We start from the raw sequence: 14,489 nt of genomic DNA, 5'->3' as shown, positions 1-14,489 counted from the left end.
TAATCCAAGTAGATTTATTTTACTCCATGATTTTAAAACACACAAATATAATGTCATGTACTTACGACGCACCATTTCAACAGAAAACAATAAAATACACATGAAAAACTTCATGTTAATGTCCGTTGTGTGTTTTCTGAAAATCATAGGTAGTTAAAAATAGGATATCGGTGATCAAAGATTAAATTTGAGCAATGGTTTAACATTGATTTTATGAGATATGTTATCACTACTAACACACATTTTCAGTTGATTGTAAATATTTAATAATTCGATAACGATAATAAAAAAAAATAGAAATTTGTTAGTTTTTATACGTACCAAAATAAAAATGTCGGCAAAGCAACAGGTAACAAACGAGGTTATTTGGTAGGTCAAATGCAAGTTTATAGTTATGTTAAAGGTATTCATTTAGGTAATTGATCGATTGATTTTTGTTTTGATTGCTACAATATAATAGCGATCTCTGTCTATACATTATTTGTAAAATGTTGCTTCTGAAAACGAAAAAGTACAGATAGGAATGGGATAACCCAACTCATAAGTCGAAAACATACTAAAATGACACGATATCGAACGAAAAACGATCAAGACGCCGGAGAAACAGTATATGGAACACCATATAGAAAGATGTAGACTCGGCAAGTCGAATCCAACCATAAATCAGTGGTGATCTCAGTCGCTCTGAACTGGTATTTAAAATGATAAACTTGATTTGCATATGCAGTGATTTCGTAATGAGAAATCTGTGCCATCGCATTAGTTCATTCTATTGTAACCACAACCCCTTCAACATTTTCTAATTTATGACATTACCTTACTTTTTCCATGCTCTATTGATTCATCCCTTTATATTTAATGAAAACTATGTTGCTGAGTATTTGGAGAACGTGTTGTGACAATGACATTGTCTGGAAAATCGTTTTGAGTCATTGGATTTAATTTTTTTAACGCGAGTTTATGATCTACCTGTAGATAGTGCTCTTGTCATGATATAAGTCAATCCATGTATCGTCACAATTATACTTTCATATTAAAAATTCCAAAATGAATCGCGCTATTGATGATTATCTCTAAACACCCGAGTATAGATAGACTTATTTATAATAATCCCCGCCCATTAAATTGAAATAAATCAAGTTATACCTGAAAACCAATAAGCAAATTTAACTTAAAAATCATTAAAATAATAGATCAACACATTTTAAAATTAATGTCAGTTGCAGCCGGGATTAGTACATTAACTGCCCTTATGTACTTAATAGTCAACAAACATTTTTGTCCCCCGTAATAAAACCCTCCAACTTATACCAAACTTCACACCAGAAGTAATTTGGTTGACTGATTCGATTCACAAAAATCATTATTATACAGGTAAAAACGATGATAAACATACTTTTTAAACTATATTATAAAATCAAACAGACATAGAAAAATCCTATTGCATATAGTCGCTATCTTTATATATTTTCTTATTATCGAGTAAAACGACCATCGATAGTCTTCGGAGGTCATATCAGTTGTTAATAAGATGACATCTAGACAAAAATACACACAAAGTGTTGATGCATTTTATCGAGTCAATGCATTGTTTATTTCCTACTTTTTGTAATTTTAATATAGGTTTTAGAATATTATAAATCAAATATGTGAATTAAAGACAGATCGGGGAATGTGAATTGATATATAACGCCCCGTTTACACATTATGTTATCAATTAAAGAGAAAAACAGTTAATCCTTGCATTTGCTTATCATTTTTAATAAATAGAGTTATGCTTACTTATATCGATTTCTAGGTGAATTAATTTATATTTAATCTACGTATTTTAAATTTAAAGTATTGCAAAGGATATCTTCAATTTATAAGTGGAGTGCAGTTAGTAAGGTAGCAAAATAGCTGATATCAAAAACTTTGCAGTAGTACACAATAACTTTTCCCTAATGTGATATTTTAAGCAGTCAATATAAACATTTCAACGTTTACTCCGTTTGAAATAAAAAAAATATTTATCAAAGCACTAACAACTACACTTAATCATCGTGAGAAATAAAATAGACAACAAGGATAATAACTTTTACCATTAAATCATTCGTTGAAAAGACTTATCTCAATCCTATTAGTATAATGTCTTCCGATTTCAAGATATATAGAATTCTAGTACAACAGCTGTTTTTATGTGACAACTTAAAAAAAAAAACCATAATATTTAAGTACACAGGTTAAAACATTTTTATTAGATTAAAACATAATAGCTATACCAGCATAGCTTGTATAACATATAACTATAAAAGAATACACTACTGTATGGAAGGATTTCATGCACTCTTGAAAAAGTTTTACGGAGAATTTACGGTAAGGCAAGATAACAGATTGTATTTTTTTCATTATTTTTACAATTCCACATAATGCGCCTGTAGACATTAAATAACTGTTAAGAGGTTACAGTATATGCATCATTCGTCACTTTTATTACAATGCCTATGTTAGTGTTTGTTTGCAACTACATTTTCATCTCACGAAGTACAAGAACATTATTTACAGATTTATTGAAATTGCCAATTACTGTTAAATTCAACGTATTACATAATCAGTATATAAATTCTCCTTCGCCATGCTCGTCCGAATTTACAGTAATTATTTACTAAATTCTATCGTATAAACAAGACATAACTAATTATATAGATTTGGTTGCGGGTACTTTGTCTTTTCTCTAGCCACACTTTTAAATAACATAATAATCTAAATTAGTTCAATAACAATATTTAGAAAAAATGTCAACACATCATAAATGTAAATTACCCGCTGCAATTGTTTGCACCTGTCCTAAGTCAGGAATCTGATGTTCAGTAGTTGTCGTTTGTTGATGTGTTTCATAAGTGTTTCTCGTTTATCGTTTTTATATAGATTAGACCGTTGGTTTTCCCGTTTGAATGGTTTTACACTAGTAATTTTGGGGGCCCTTTATAGCTTGCTGTTCGGTGTGAGCGAAGGCTCCGTGTTGAAGATCGTACTTTGACCTATAATGGTTTACTTTTATAAATTTTGACTTGGATGGAGAGTTGTCTCGTTGGCACTCATACCACATCTTCTTATATCTATTCATATCTTTATAATCAATACTCATACATATGATAATAAACAGTAAACTGTATAATGTAGTTACTGTGAGTACATTTGATGAACTGACAGCCCAATCATTTTTTTTTAATATGATATAACGGAACCACACTCTTTAAACCGCCACAGGATTTCACGCGCATATGTAACTAATATATCTAAATTCAAAATGACAATTACCCGTTTTACAACTTCTCGAATCAGTTTTGAAAATTTACATATATATTTAACGCAGGCGGAATCTCGAAAGTCAAACAAAAAAATAAGTATATATTACTGGATCGTCTAAGCTTAGATTGAAATGATAACACGACAGGTATTATTTTTGGCCAATCAACGTGCTTGTATAGGTTTCAAATTGCAAAATGACCAAAAGTCTCATTGAAAATACGACTTTTGGGTTTTACTCAAATAATACACTGTGCATGCATAGCCGTCTGAAAATCATCAAATGCTAATATGGCAAACATGAGTAGTCGATTTGATTGTTGTATACTTTACGTCCAGTGCATAGCAAATACCTACTATATTCCGGACAAGAACACATTATCTTCAGATTAATAATACAAATTCTTTATTTGCGAAACAAACAAAATCCAATTTTGTTCATAGCAAATACATAGACAAAACAAACATAAGAAAAACTCGACAATAATAGAAAACATGTTAAAACAGTTATTGGTCTCCTTTCCTCGGTTCTAATTACTCTTTAATTAAAGAAACAACTGTTTTTATATCATTTGGTGTTGATTGATTTAGTATAATCACGAGTTAATCAGTTAAGTTAAGTGTATTAAAATTGACATATTTTTGTATATAATATTTTAGAAAGATTTCTCTTTTATTTTTATTAATTTTACAGTTAAAGAAAAATTGGAATTTATCATCTAATATATTACATATTTTACATTTTCTTTCGTTTCTTGGTATTTTTGTATATCGTCCAGTTTCTATTAAAATACAGTGGTCGCTTATTTTAAATTTGGTTAACATTTTTCTTGTGTCTTTATTTGGCTGTGATAGGTAGTACTGCATTTTGTCATTTATATTAGATTAAAGAAATGTATATAATTATATTTTATTTTTTTCATTCAAGTCATTTATTTTATCATCAATAAGAGTTTGATAACATTTAATATAACCTTTTTATAATTTGGGTTTTAACTTTTTAGTCTGTTTTAAAGTTTCTGACTGATTGATTGTTGGTTGCTTAACGTCCAGTGGCAAATATTTCATGCATATTCAGGACGAGAACAAATTAACAATAATACAATAGGTAGGTTCTGTAATAGGGGCGTCCGGGATTACGATCGGAGAAATTTAGAATGCCACGGGAAATGAGGGTATATTGAATAGGGACAGAAATTTAGCCTTGCAACAGGTCACCTATGGACCCCTCAAAGAGTTGTTGCAAGGGTTCTTAACGTGCAAAGAGCGTGGCACTCTCTTTACACGAGGCATCGGATTTAACGTCCCCATTCTGACCGGACGTGGCTGCAAATTTGTACATCCCGCACAGCCAAACGGACGCCCCACTTTAGCAAGGGTTTTACTGCCGGTCGGAGGAAGACCAATGGTGACCATACTTCTATTCCCCAGTCACCCTTGGGGGTTAAAGTTTCTGTTTCTTCAATAAGATTGATGACAATATTTATTTCTTGTGACACATTTTTTGCAAAAGTATACCAAGAGTATGTTTCTTTAGTATCAAAATTTTTAGTTAGTTTTAAGGCTTCATTTAGAAGTGGGTTTAGATTTTCATTATTTAATCTAAATAGTTACATCATTGTTTGGGTTTTTATAAAAGTTTCTAATGGCAGAAGTCCAAGTTCATTTCTAACAGCTAGATTTGTTGAGCTTCTTTTTGTCCTCAGTACTTGTTTAACAAAATGTAGCTGGTTTTTTTCTAAGATAAAATGAATAACATCTGGTGTTGAGCTATTTTTGTTAGCTCGCAGTTTAGCTCTATAAAATTAAATATAAGTGTCCATATAACATATCTCACTATTATATGTTAGTATAGGTTTGACCAATGTTTCAAAAAGGTTGCAAGTCACTCTCACAGGAAGTTGTCCAAAGCCTGATGAGTAAGAATTAAAAGCAAATAAAACTTTTCTTGCCTTTTTTGCAAGATCTGAACAAGAACTAGTTAGACTGCCATTAGATGTTATAACACATCCAAGGTATTTATAGTCAAAGACTTTTTCAAGGTATGTTCCTTTAAATTTCAAAAAAGGTTTATTTATTTTACTTTGGTTATGTTTTATATATCATGGTTTTAGATGTTTTTGTATTAACTGTTAATTGCTATTTATCACAATATTCAGAGAGATTAATCAAGCTAGTTTGCAGACCGTTTTCGCTTTCTGATAATATGATTAAAGCATCTGCAAAAAGGAGACTTCCTATGTCTGAAGTTTTACAGGAGTACAGTTCTGCTGTTCAAATATCTAACTTAAGTCATTAAAAAAATATTAAATAATGTGGAGCGTAAAGAATCTCCTTGTCTTACACCTTTATCTGTAATAAAATGTCTAGACTCCGAATTTTTATGTTTAAAAAAACCAAAAGTATGATTGAATTGTGCTTTAATGATGTTAAAGATGTGTTTACCAACTCCTAGTGTACACAAGTAAAATCACAAAAATACTGAACTCCGAGGAAAATTCAAAAAGGAAAGTCCGCAATCAAATGGCAAAATCAAAAAAACAAACACATCAAACGAATGGATAACAACTGTCATATTCCTGACTTGGTACAGGCATTTTCTTATGTAGAATAAAATTTATACATTAGTCCTAGCCTCCAAAGAGAGTCAAATGCTTTTTAAAGTCTATGAAGCAAATATATAATTTTTAAAAATTTTTATGAAGGTATTTATTTATAATAGATTGAAGAATAAATCAGAAGTTCTATGATTCTCTCGAAATCCAAACTGTGAGTGGTTATATTATAAGTTTATTGAGTCTATTATTTAACAATGCACTAAATACTTTTGACAAACAGCTCTTTAAAGCAATTCCTCTATAGTCATTTAAATCATATTTGTCTCCTGATTTATGAATTGGAATAATATATGATTTTCCCCATAATTCGGGATAGCATCCAGATTTTAGTATAGCACTGAAAAGTTTTGTAAAAGACTTAAGTGTAACAATGCTACTGAATTTAATAATTTCAATTAAAATTTTATCAGGTCCTGAAGATTTATCTGTTTTTAGTTTATTTTTAACAATTTTAACCTCTGACAGTGTAAAAGGTTTGTCAGTGGTCTTTGTATATAGCATTTTTTCTTCAGTATTTTTAAATTCTATTTCCATATGGTTTTGAAATTCTTTGTTGACCGAAGAGCAGTTTACTTGGTTTTGAAAATATTGTTCATGCTCTTCTAAGTTTTTAAATATTTCTTCAGAGTTATCTTCATGTTTTGTGGTCTTTTTCATTTTTCTAAGTATTTTCCAATATTTCTCTGAATTATTTTTATAGCAGTTTTCAAGTTTTTTTTAAATATCTGCTTTATATTTAGCTTTTTTTTAACCATTTTTTTAAAAAGTTTTAGAAGGTTTAAATATCTCGTTTTATATGATTTATCAAATGGATTTGCTTTAATATTTCTCTCGATGGCATTTATTTGATGTTTTAAATCTGTTATTGCATTATCTGACCATGGTTGTTTATTTTTTGGTTTGCTTTTCTTAAAGTCTTTTCTTTCAATTACACATGAATTTTCAGCTAAATTACATAAAATAGTTGTTAGTTTATTTGTTTCATCATCAACACCTCTTTGATCATTACTGACGTTTTGCATTTCAAAGTTTAAAATATTGTTGAAAACAGTTTCATCTGATAAAAGGTCAAGCAATTTTAGTTTTGATTTTTTTGAGTCCCACTTAAATGATTCAGAGCTGGACCAATTTGATTTTTTAAATATTAAAACTATATTCACTTTGCATACATTTGAAGAAAAGCTCAATTTTAACATGATCTGTGATCTGATAAATAATTAAACTCATGAATTTTAAAATATTCAACTGAGGAAAGGAGACTTTCACTTACAAGATATTAGTCTACAACACTTAAAACATTGCTTGTCATACAAGTGAAGTTCCCCATTATATCACCAATATATCTACCATTTAATATACGAAGGCTTGGCGATGTAGATAAATCTAGTAAATTGATACCTTACCCGTTGATGACTTTGTCACAGCTATATCTAATAATGTGACCTTGCACGTTTATTTCCCCTATCGACTGTCAATGAGAGTATGTTGTGGCTGGGGATATATTTTGTTTTATATAGACCTTTGTAAAGAACAAGTATAATACACTGTTTTATAGGTTGCAAATATCGTGATTTTCAAGTTAGTGACGAAGGAACAATTCTAAATATCTGACGTCATATAAAAATGAATGTTGTCAAATATTGTAGATCGCAATGCATCACGTTTGCCAGCTGAAGCCCGCTTCCGGTTGAGGGATTTTCCCGCCGTGTTCAAGAGCCATTGGTGGCCTTTGGCTGCGTTTGCTCTTGGTTGGGTTGTTGGCTCATTTACACCTGCTCAAGTTTCCATTCCCAATTTTATCAGTTCGAATTAATAATGCATGGGGAAGTGAAATCCCTTCATTTGTATGGCACACAACAGCTGTCTTGTTTGTTACTTTGAAAGTCCGTTATGTGGTTTTACTATACTAGTAACTTCGAATTTAGTCACATTTGAAGGTAAATTTAGAGTTCAACTGTGAATTTAAGTCAAATAAAGAGTGAGAGTGAGAGTTTCACTTCGAGATAAACTTTGAATTTAAGATTCATTTATATTTAGAGATTAACTTGAACTTTGAGTTAGAATTCGAGGTACTAGTACTAGTATTTGGTATACGTTCGTATTTAGATTTCTTTAGCGGACGAAGGGCTTTCGGAAAGTGGGACGAGGGACATTCTTGTATCATTTAAAGAGGTAGTCAAATATTAGAAAAAAAATTACTTAAAATAAAATTATTTCGATCGGGGAATATCTTCTAAATAAAATTGAGAATGGAAATGGGGAATGTGTCAAAGAAACAACAACCCGACCATAGAACAGACAACAGCAGAAGGTCACCAACAGGTCTTCAATGCAGCGAGAAATTCCCGCACCCGGAGGCGTCCTTCAGCTGGCCCCTAAACAAATATATATACTAGTTCAGTGATAATGAACGCCATACTAAACTCCAAATTGTACACAAGAAACTAAAATTAAAAATAATACAAGACTGACAAAGGCTAGAGGCTCCTGACTTGGGACAGGCGCAAAAATGCGGCGGGATTAAACAGGTTTATGAGATCTCAACCCTCCCCCTATACCTCTAGCCAATGTAGAAAAGTAAACGCATAACAATACGCACATTAAAATTCAGTTCAAGAGAAGTCCGAGTCTGATGTCAGAAGATGTAACCAAAGAAAATAAACAAAATGACAATAATACATAAATAACAACAGACTACTAGCAGTTAACTGACATGCCAGCTCCAGACTTCAATTAAACTGATTTAAAGATTATGTCTTCATCATATGAATATCAGGCACAATCCTTCCCGTTAGGGGTTTAGTATCATACCATCATAACATATATGAGAAGAACATAACCCGTGTCATGCCAACAACTGGTTTTTAAATAAATGTGTTTAGTGCCGATGCAAAGACCCTATAAGTGAATCAATATTAACGCCAAAATGTCCCTTTTCCCCAATTAAACATTCGGTAAGGGTTCTGATGTGTCCTTCTGCGATTGTTGCTGTCAGCGTATTAGTTAAATATTGGCTTGATAAGTACGGTACGTAATTGTGCCTAAAGAATAAGCTACTGCAAATACTGCGGCTCTGAACCATTATACACAAATGAATTTTGTTTTGCAGTCATAACTTACGTACAATGTTCACTCCGTTGAACAAATAATTAAACCAAAGCCATCACATATACTGTATTTATTTATTGTGATTTTGTGATAGACAATACCGATGATAAATGATACCATTACCTCGTAAGTGAAAATGACAGTTAACTTAATCTTTATAGTTCAATATATTTACATTTCATTTTTATAAAAGATTATAGTACAACAGCTGCTACGATGTGAAAACTTACAAAAAGTTTAAAGTACGTAGGTCGAAACATTTATATACTGTAATAATAAACTATAGCTTTAACAGTATAGTAAGTCTCCTTGGTGTTTTTATCATTTATATGGTAACAACAATAAAAAAAAATATTTTCATTATATAACAACACTAACAACAAATATTTTCGTAAACAACAACAATAAATGACTGTTCAGTAATCGCCTCACGCGGTTTTGTATTTTTTTTTTAACTTTTAGGAAGAATTTAAGTAAAAGACGCGGTTGCATTATCATGATTTTGTTCTTACTCGTAAAATACAACTTTATGAGGCCGAGTACATCACATGTCTGCAAATGAAGAGTGCGTAATTTGCAATACATGCATCATGTGCTACTTTATTCTAATTATAATGCCTTCGTTAAAGTTTGTTTGCAGATAGGTTTTGATCGCCCAAAGAACAATGACGATATTTTTATTTACATTGTTAGGATATGTTGCACTGTCGATGTTAATGTTAACATTAAAAAAATATTGAGAATGTAAATGGGGAATGTGTCAGAGACAACCCACTGACCTAAGAGTAACAATCAGCCAAAGGCAGCCAAAGGCCACCAACGGGTCTTCAACACAACAAGAAAATCCCGCACCCGCAGGCGTGCTTGAGCTGACAAAAAACTGTACCAGGTCAGCGATAATGGACGTCATACTAAACTCCGAAACATATAAATGAATTAAAATTAAAAATCATACAAGAGTAACATAATATCAGCAATACGACACCGTGTTCAAAGCTTAAAATCATGAGTTATTTATCTATCTTTGTTTACTTTACATCCAGGACATATGACAAACCACCTGTATTCAGGACAAGAACAAATTATCAATGAAGCTGTGTCCGTTTTTCCTTATCAATTGTCAAATATCAATGGGAGTATGTTTTACAGGGATACACATTTTGTTTTTTTGTCCCACATGAGGCCTCCGTAGAGTTTAAGTATTTTACACTATGACATTGATGGTAACGCAATATATTGATATAATATTGATATCCCAGTAACTATGTGAAATAAAACTTATAATTTCACTTCTGTGTCTTTTAATAATGAATGTTGTCAAGATATTATATATATATTGTCTTAACAATAAAAAAAAAACCTAAATATTCATAGAATTAAATGTTAGAAAAACGTACAAACTGTGACAGAACAAAACTTATAATTCACTCGTTGGATACATGTGTATATTTGATTTCTTGGATTTATTATTCTATAAGGGAGCTACCATTTTTTTTATTTTTATGGGGGGGGGGGGGGGGGGGGGGATTGTCCTGCATTTGTATTAGTTGTAATCTGTCCTGCATTTGTATTAGTTGTAATCTGTCCTGCCTTTTTATTTTTTATTCTATTCAGTCCTGACTTTTTAAAGTTTATCCTGAATTCCTTTACCTAAATTGTCATCCTGACTTTTTTTTTGCAAGTGTCTCATCCTGCCTTTTTTTTACTCAAAACTCCTGTCCTGCCTATTTTTTTCAAATTTCACCCTAGCCCCCATAAAAATCAAATGGTAGCTCCCTAAATTACCATACGTAATAATTTAGCTGTTCATTGGTCATCTTTTACACGGTGTATTCCACTTCTAAGACTTCTGTCTATTTAACAGATAAATATGCACTTAGGAAGGCGGCAGTACTGTCCTGTAACAACTGGTCATGGGAAGTTAATGTTAACTATAATTTCGACCATACTAATTATTTTCATCATGAGTAATCAATTATTATCGACATATTATATGACAGGAAGTATAAACAAAAATTATCATCCTGGCAAATCCGAAAATCCTAGTGACCTACGTTTCGAAACTGTCTACATATCAGAAAAATACATATTTAATTGTACGAATATAGATAAAATAAACATATCAATATATGGTGTTGGAAATGGACGGTCGAAAGTGGTCGACATTGGACAATTTAATGGACAAATGGTAGTTGTTAAGCGGCTGCCGATCTATGATCGAACTATCTGGGAACCTAGAGAGTTGTTATTTCTGAAAGAAATTCTTATGCGGCATCAACTCGAACATCCATCTATTATCAAAATGTTGGGCTTTTGTTTACGACATCTTAATGGCGAAAATTTCAAAAGAGTTAAACTGAAATATTCTGATATATCCGCCGTCTATGAATACGGAGATGCATTTGACATCCACAATGCAACATTAACCTTGTCAGAGCGACTACAACATGCATCCGATCTAGTTGACTTAATATGGTATCTACACAATTCTCCGTTGGGGTCTTTGATATTTGGTGATTTTAAAGGAAACCATTTTCTTATGATAAAAAACAGGATTAAAATTATTGATCTGGATTTCATGCATAATGTAGAATTTCCTTGTGATCTTGACCAGCAATTTTCGAAATGTCCATTTAATCGTACTTGCCAACCCTTAAACGAACTTGAAAAAACAACGACGTATTGTGATCCAAAAACTGATTGCACTGTAGGAGTATGTAGAGGATCAAATGTACAAATAAATATTCATAATATTTACAAGTATTTCCTCAAATATTTATTAGAACCTTCAACATTCCCTGCTGTATGCAAACAAATAATATCCAAGTTATTCGTGCGAATCAGCAGAAGTGATGTTAGCATTGAGGATTTGATCGCAGAAATGAGATTGATCAGCAATATATACCACGAAAACTTACAGACCGTACATCACAGATAACTGAAGTGCAAAAACTATAATTAAAATAAAAGGTATAAATATATAAGAATTATATACATGTATTATTTAGTATGCTTGAATGAGTGCAGACTAAAATTTGCAATACTAATATAGGGGTGTGGATGCGGTTTACAGAAAAAGAAAAGTGGGCAAACAAATAAAGAATAGAGGATTATGGGGTAATGGATGTTTGAAGATGATGGAATATCTTTATCGGTCACACCTTACATACATAATGTTTCTTGTTAAGTTATCGATTCAAAGAGTATTCGTCGATATTGAATTTTCATGTAAAAGATAACAGAAACCTAATGAGATGCAGAGTTTGCCTACCCTTCTAGAGCACATAGAATCATCCCGGGTGTTTTGGTAAGGTTCCTGCTGTTTAGTGTTGATTTTAATAAGCCCGTCAAAATTTTGACGGGACGTATAATGGTATACAAATTTTCGGCGTCCGTCCGTTCTTCTGTCCAGCGTAAACATGTCGCACCGTAACTTGAGAACAACTTATCCAAATTTCAAAAAACTTAACATAGTTGTTTCTTATGATAGTCAAACGATCTGTACACTTTTTTGTGAAAAAAAATTTAAACTTTATGAGTTACGGGACTTTATAACTAAAACAGGGGTGGGGTTTTTTCACATGTCGCACCGTATCTCAAAAACGATTTACGATTATTGCTTAAAACTTTACACACTTCTTCGTTATATTAATCTAAAGATCTGTATATATTTTGACGATGATTCGAAATTTTATTTTAGAGTTATTGATTTTTTTTGGTAAAAAAAGGGGGGTTTTCATATGTCGCGCCGTATCTCAGAAACTATTAATGATTATTGCATTAAATTTAACACACAAACGACAGACGTATGTCAGTTAATGACAAAAAAAAAAAACATATCATACGACCTGTGAAACTAATGATGAGAAGAAATGCCTTTAATACAGAAGAAGACTCCACACCAAAAAATATATTCCATTCTAAAACTCCAACAATTGCAAATACAACTTTAGATAGAAACACCTTCAATATTGGAAAATATTTGGTGCAAAGATGTATAGCACTACAGGAGTATCTAGGAATGACAACAGAAGACTGCGCTAGCACAGACACTTTAGATGGACCAAATGAGCTTATTAATTGTGTCAAAAGAGGTCAAAGTGTTACTGTCAGTAGAACCAAATACAAGCCAAAGGAGAAGCCAGTAACAGAGACAAAAAAAAAGAAGAGCACAAAAGAGTAACTAAAGTAAAGAAATTAAGAAGTGTACTTGATTCCTTGTCATCCAAAAGCAACACTTGTCAAGCTGTTTTGAAACCAGATGGGTCTAAAAATGCGACAAATAAATCACCTGGTGTTAAAAAGGCACTACTGAACTTAATCAAAACATGCCAGGTAGCAAAATCCTTACATAAAAGTTCATCAGTGGATTCTGAAGAAGACCAGCTTGTGTTTATTGACTTCAAAATGGTCCCTGCTCACATCTGTCAATTGTTGATTTTGCTGGTACAAAATTTAAAGTATTTGCTTCCTCAGGACAACAATATGTTCAGTTTGTTTCTAATGCAACCATAAAGAAGCTTGTTAGCAGTCTACCGAATTTAGACAGAATTGTCATTTGCGAAGAGAAGTATTCTTTTACTCCTGATGATTTCAAGGCCAGTACTAGACTGAAAAGGGAGAAAAAGAAAATATAACCATTGCCCATTTGAAAGAAGAAAATGAAATTGTAAGCCAGGAAAACTTCAGCAAACAGGCTGCTGTTTCTACTATGCCAGGTAAAAAACTCATCAGCAAGTGTCTAACTTAACAGTTAAAATACCTAGATCTGAAGAACAACCTTATAGTAGACATCGACAGTGAAGCATATTTGTCTAAATGTGAATACCAGAATGATGACCATTGCCAGTGTGACTTGTACGCAACACCAGTCAGATTTTATTTTAAGAAAGAAAGTGGATATGACAGAGAATAACTGATGAATAGTATTAGGCAAAGAAAGGGGGAGGCAGAAATGTCACAAGCAGACAGACTGATTGTTTGACAAGAATACAACAGACAATCTAAGAGAAGAACAATGTGTGGTCAATTTTGTAACATCAGCAGATCTTGACACTTTGGTCATACATTTACCAAGCGTTAGCATGTTTTGGCCAAGAAATGAAGATCAGTCTTTTAAATGGCCTGTATATTTATGGTTACAAAGAAGAAACCAGAGATATATGATATAACTGGAATTATATCTCTGTTAGAGCAGCATTTCCACAAACCAAAGATAGGAGTTCTAGTGGCATGTATTTTAGCAATGGGTGGAAATGTATTTTTGCCAAATTTTCACAGTATTTCAAATGAAAAATTACTGTCAACTGCAATGAAAAATGGAGAAATTAGGGAAAATCTAGTCACAACCTTTACAGTGGAATTAGAAAATGGAGAGAAAAAAGTTGGTTACACACTTGGTAAGTTCCTCTACACAAAACTTTACGCCTCATTATACTGTCCACCTAAGGTTGACAGTACTGCTCTAACCTTTGC

This window comes from Mytilus californianus, unplaced genomic scaffold, assembly GCF_021869535.1.
Source record: "Mytilus californianus isolate M0D057914Y unplaced genomic scaffold, xbMytCali1.0.p SCAF_12, whole genome shotgun sequence".
Taxonomy (NCBI): Eukaryota; Metazoa; Mollusca; class Bivalvia; order Mytilida; family Mytilidae; genus Mytilus; species Mytilus californianus.
This window is presented reverse-complemented; position numbering follows the sequence as displayed.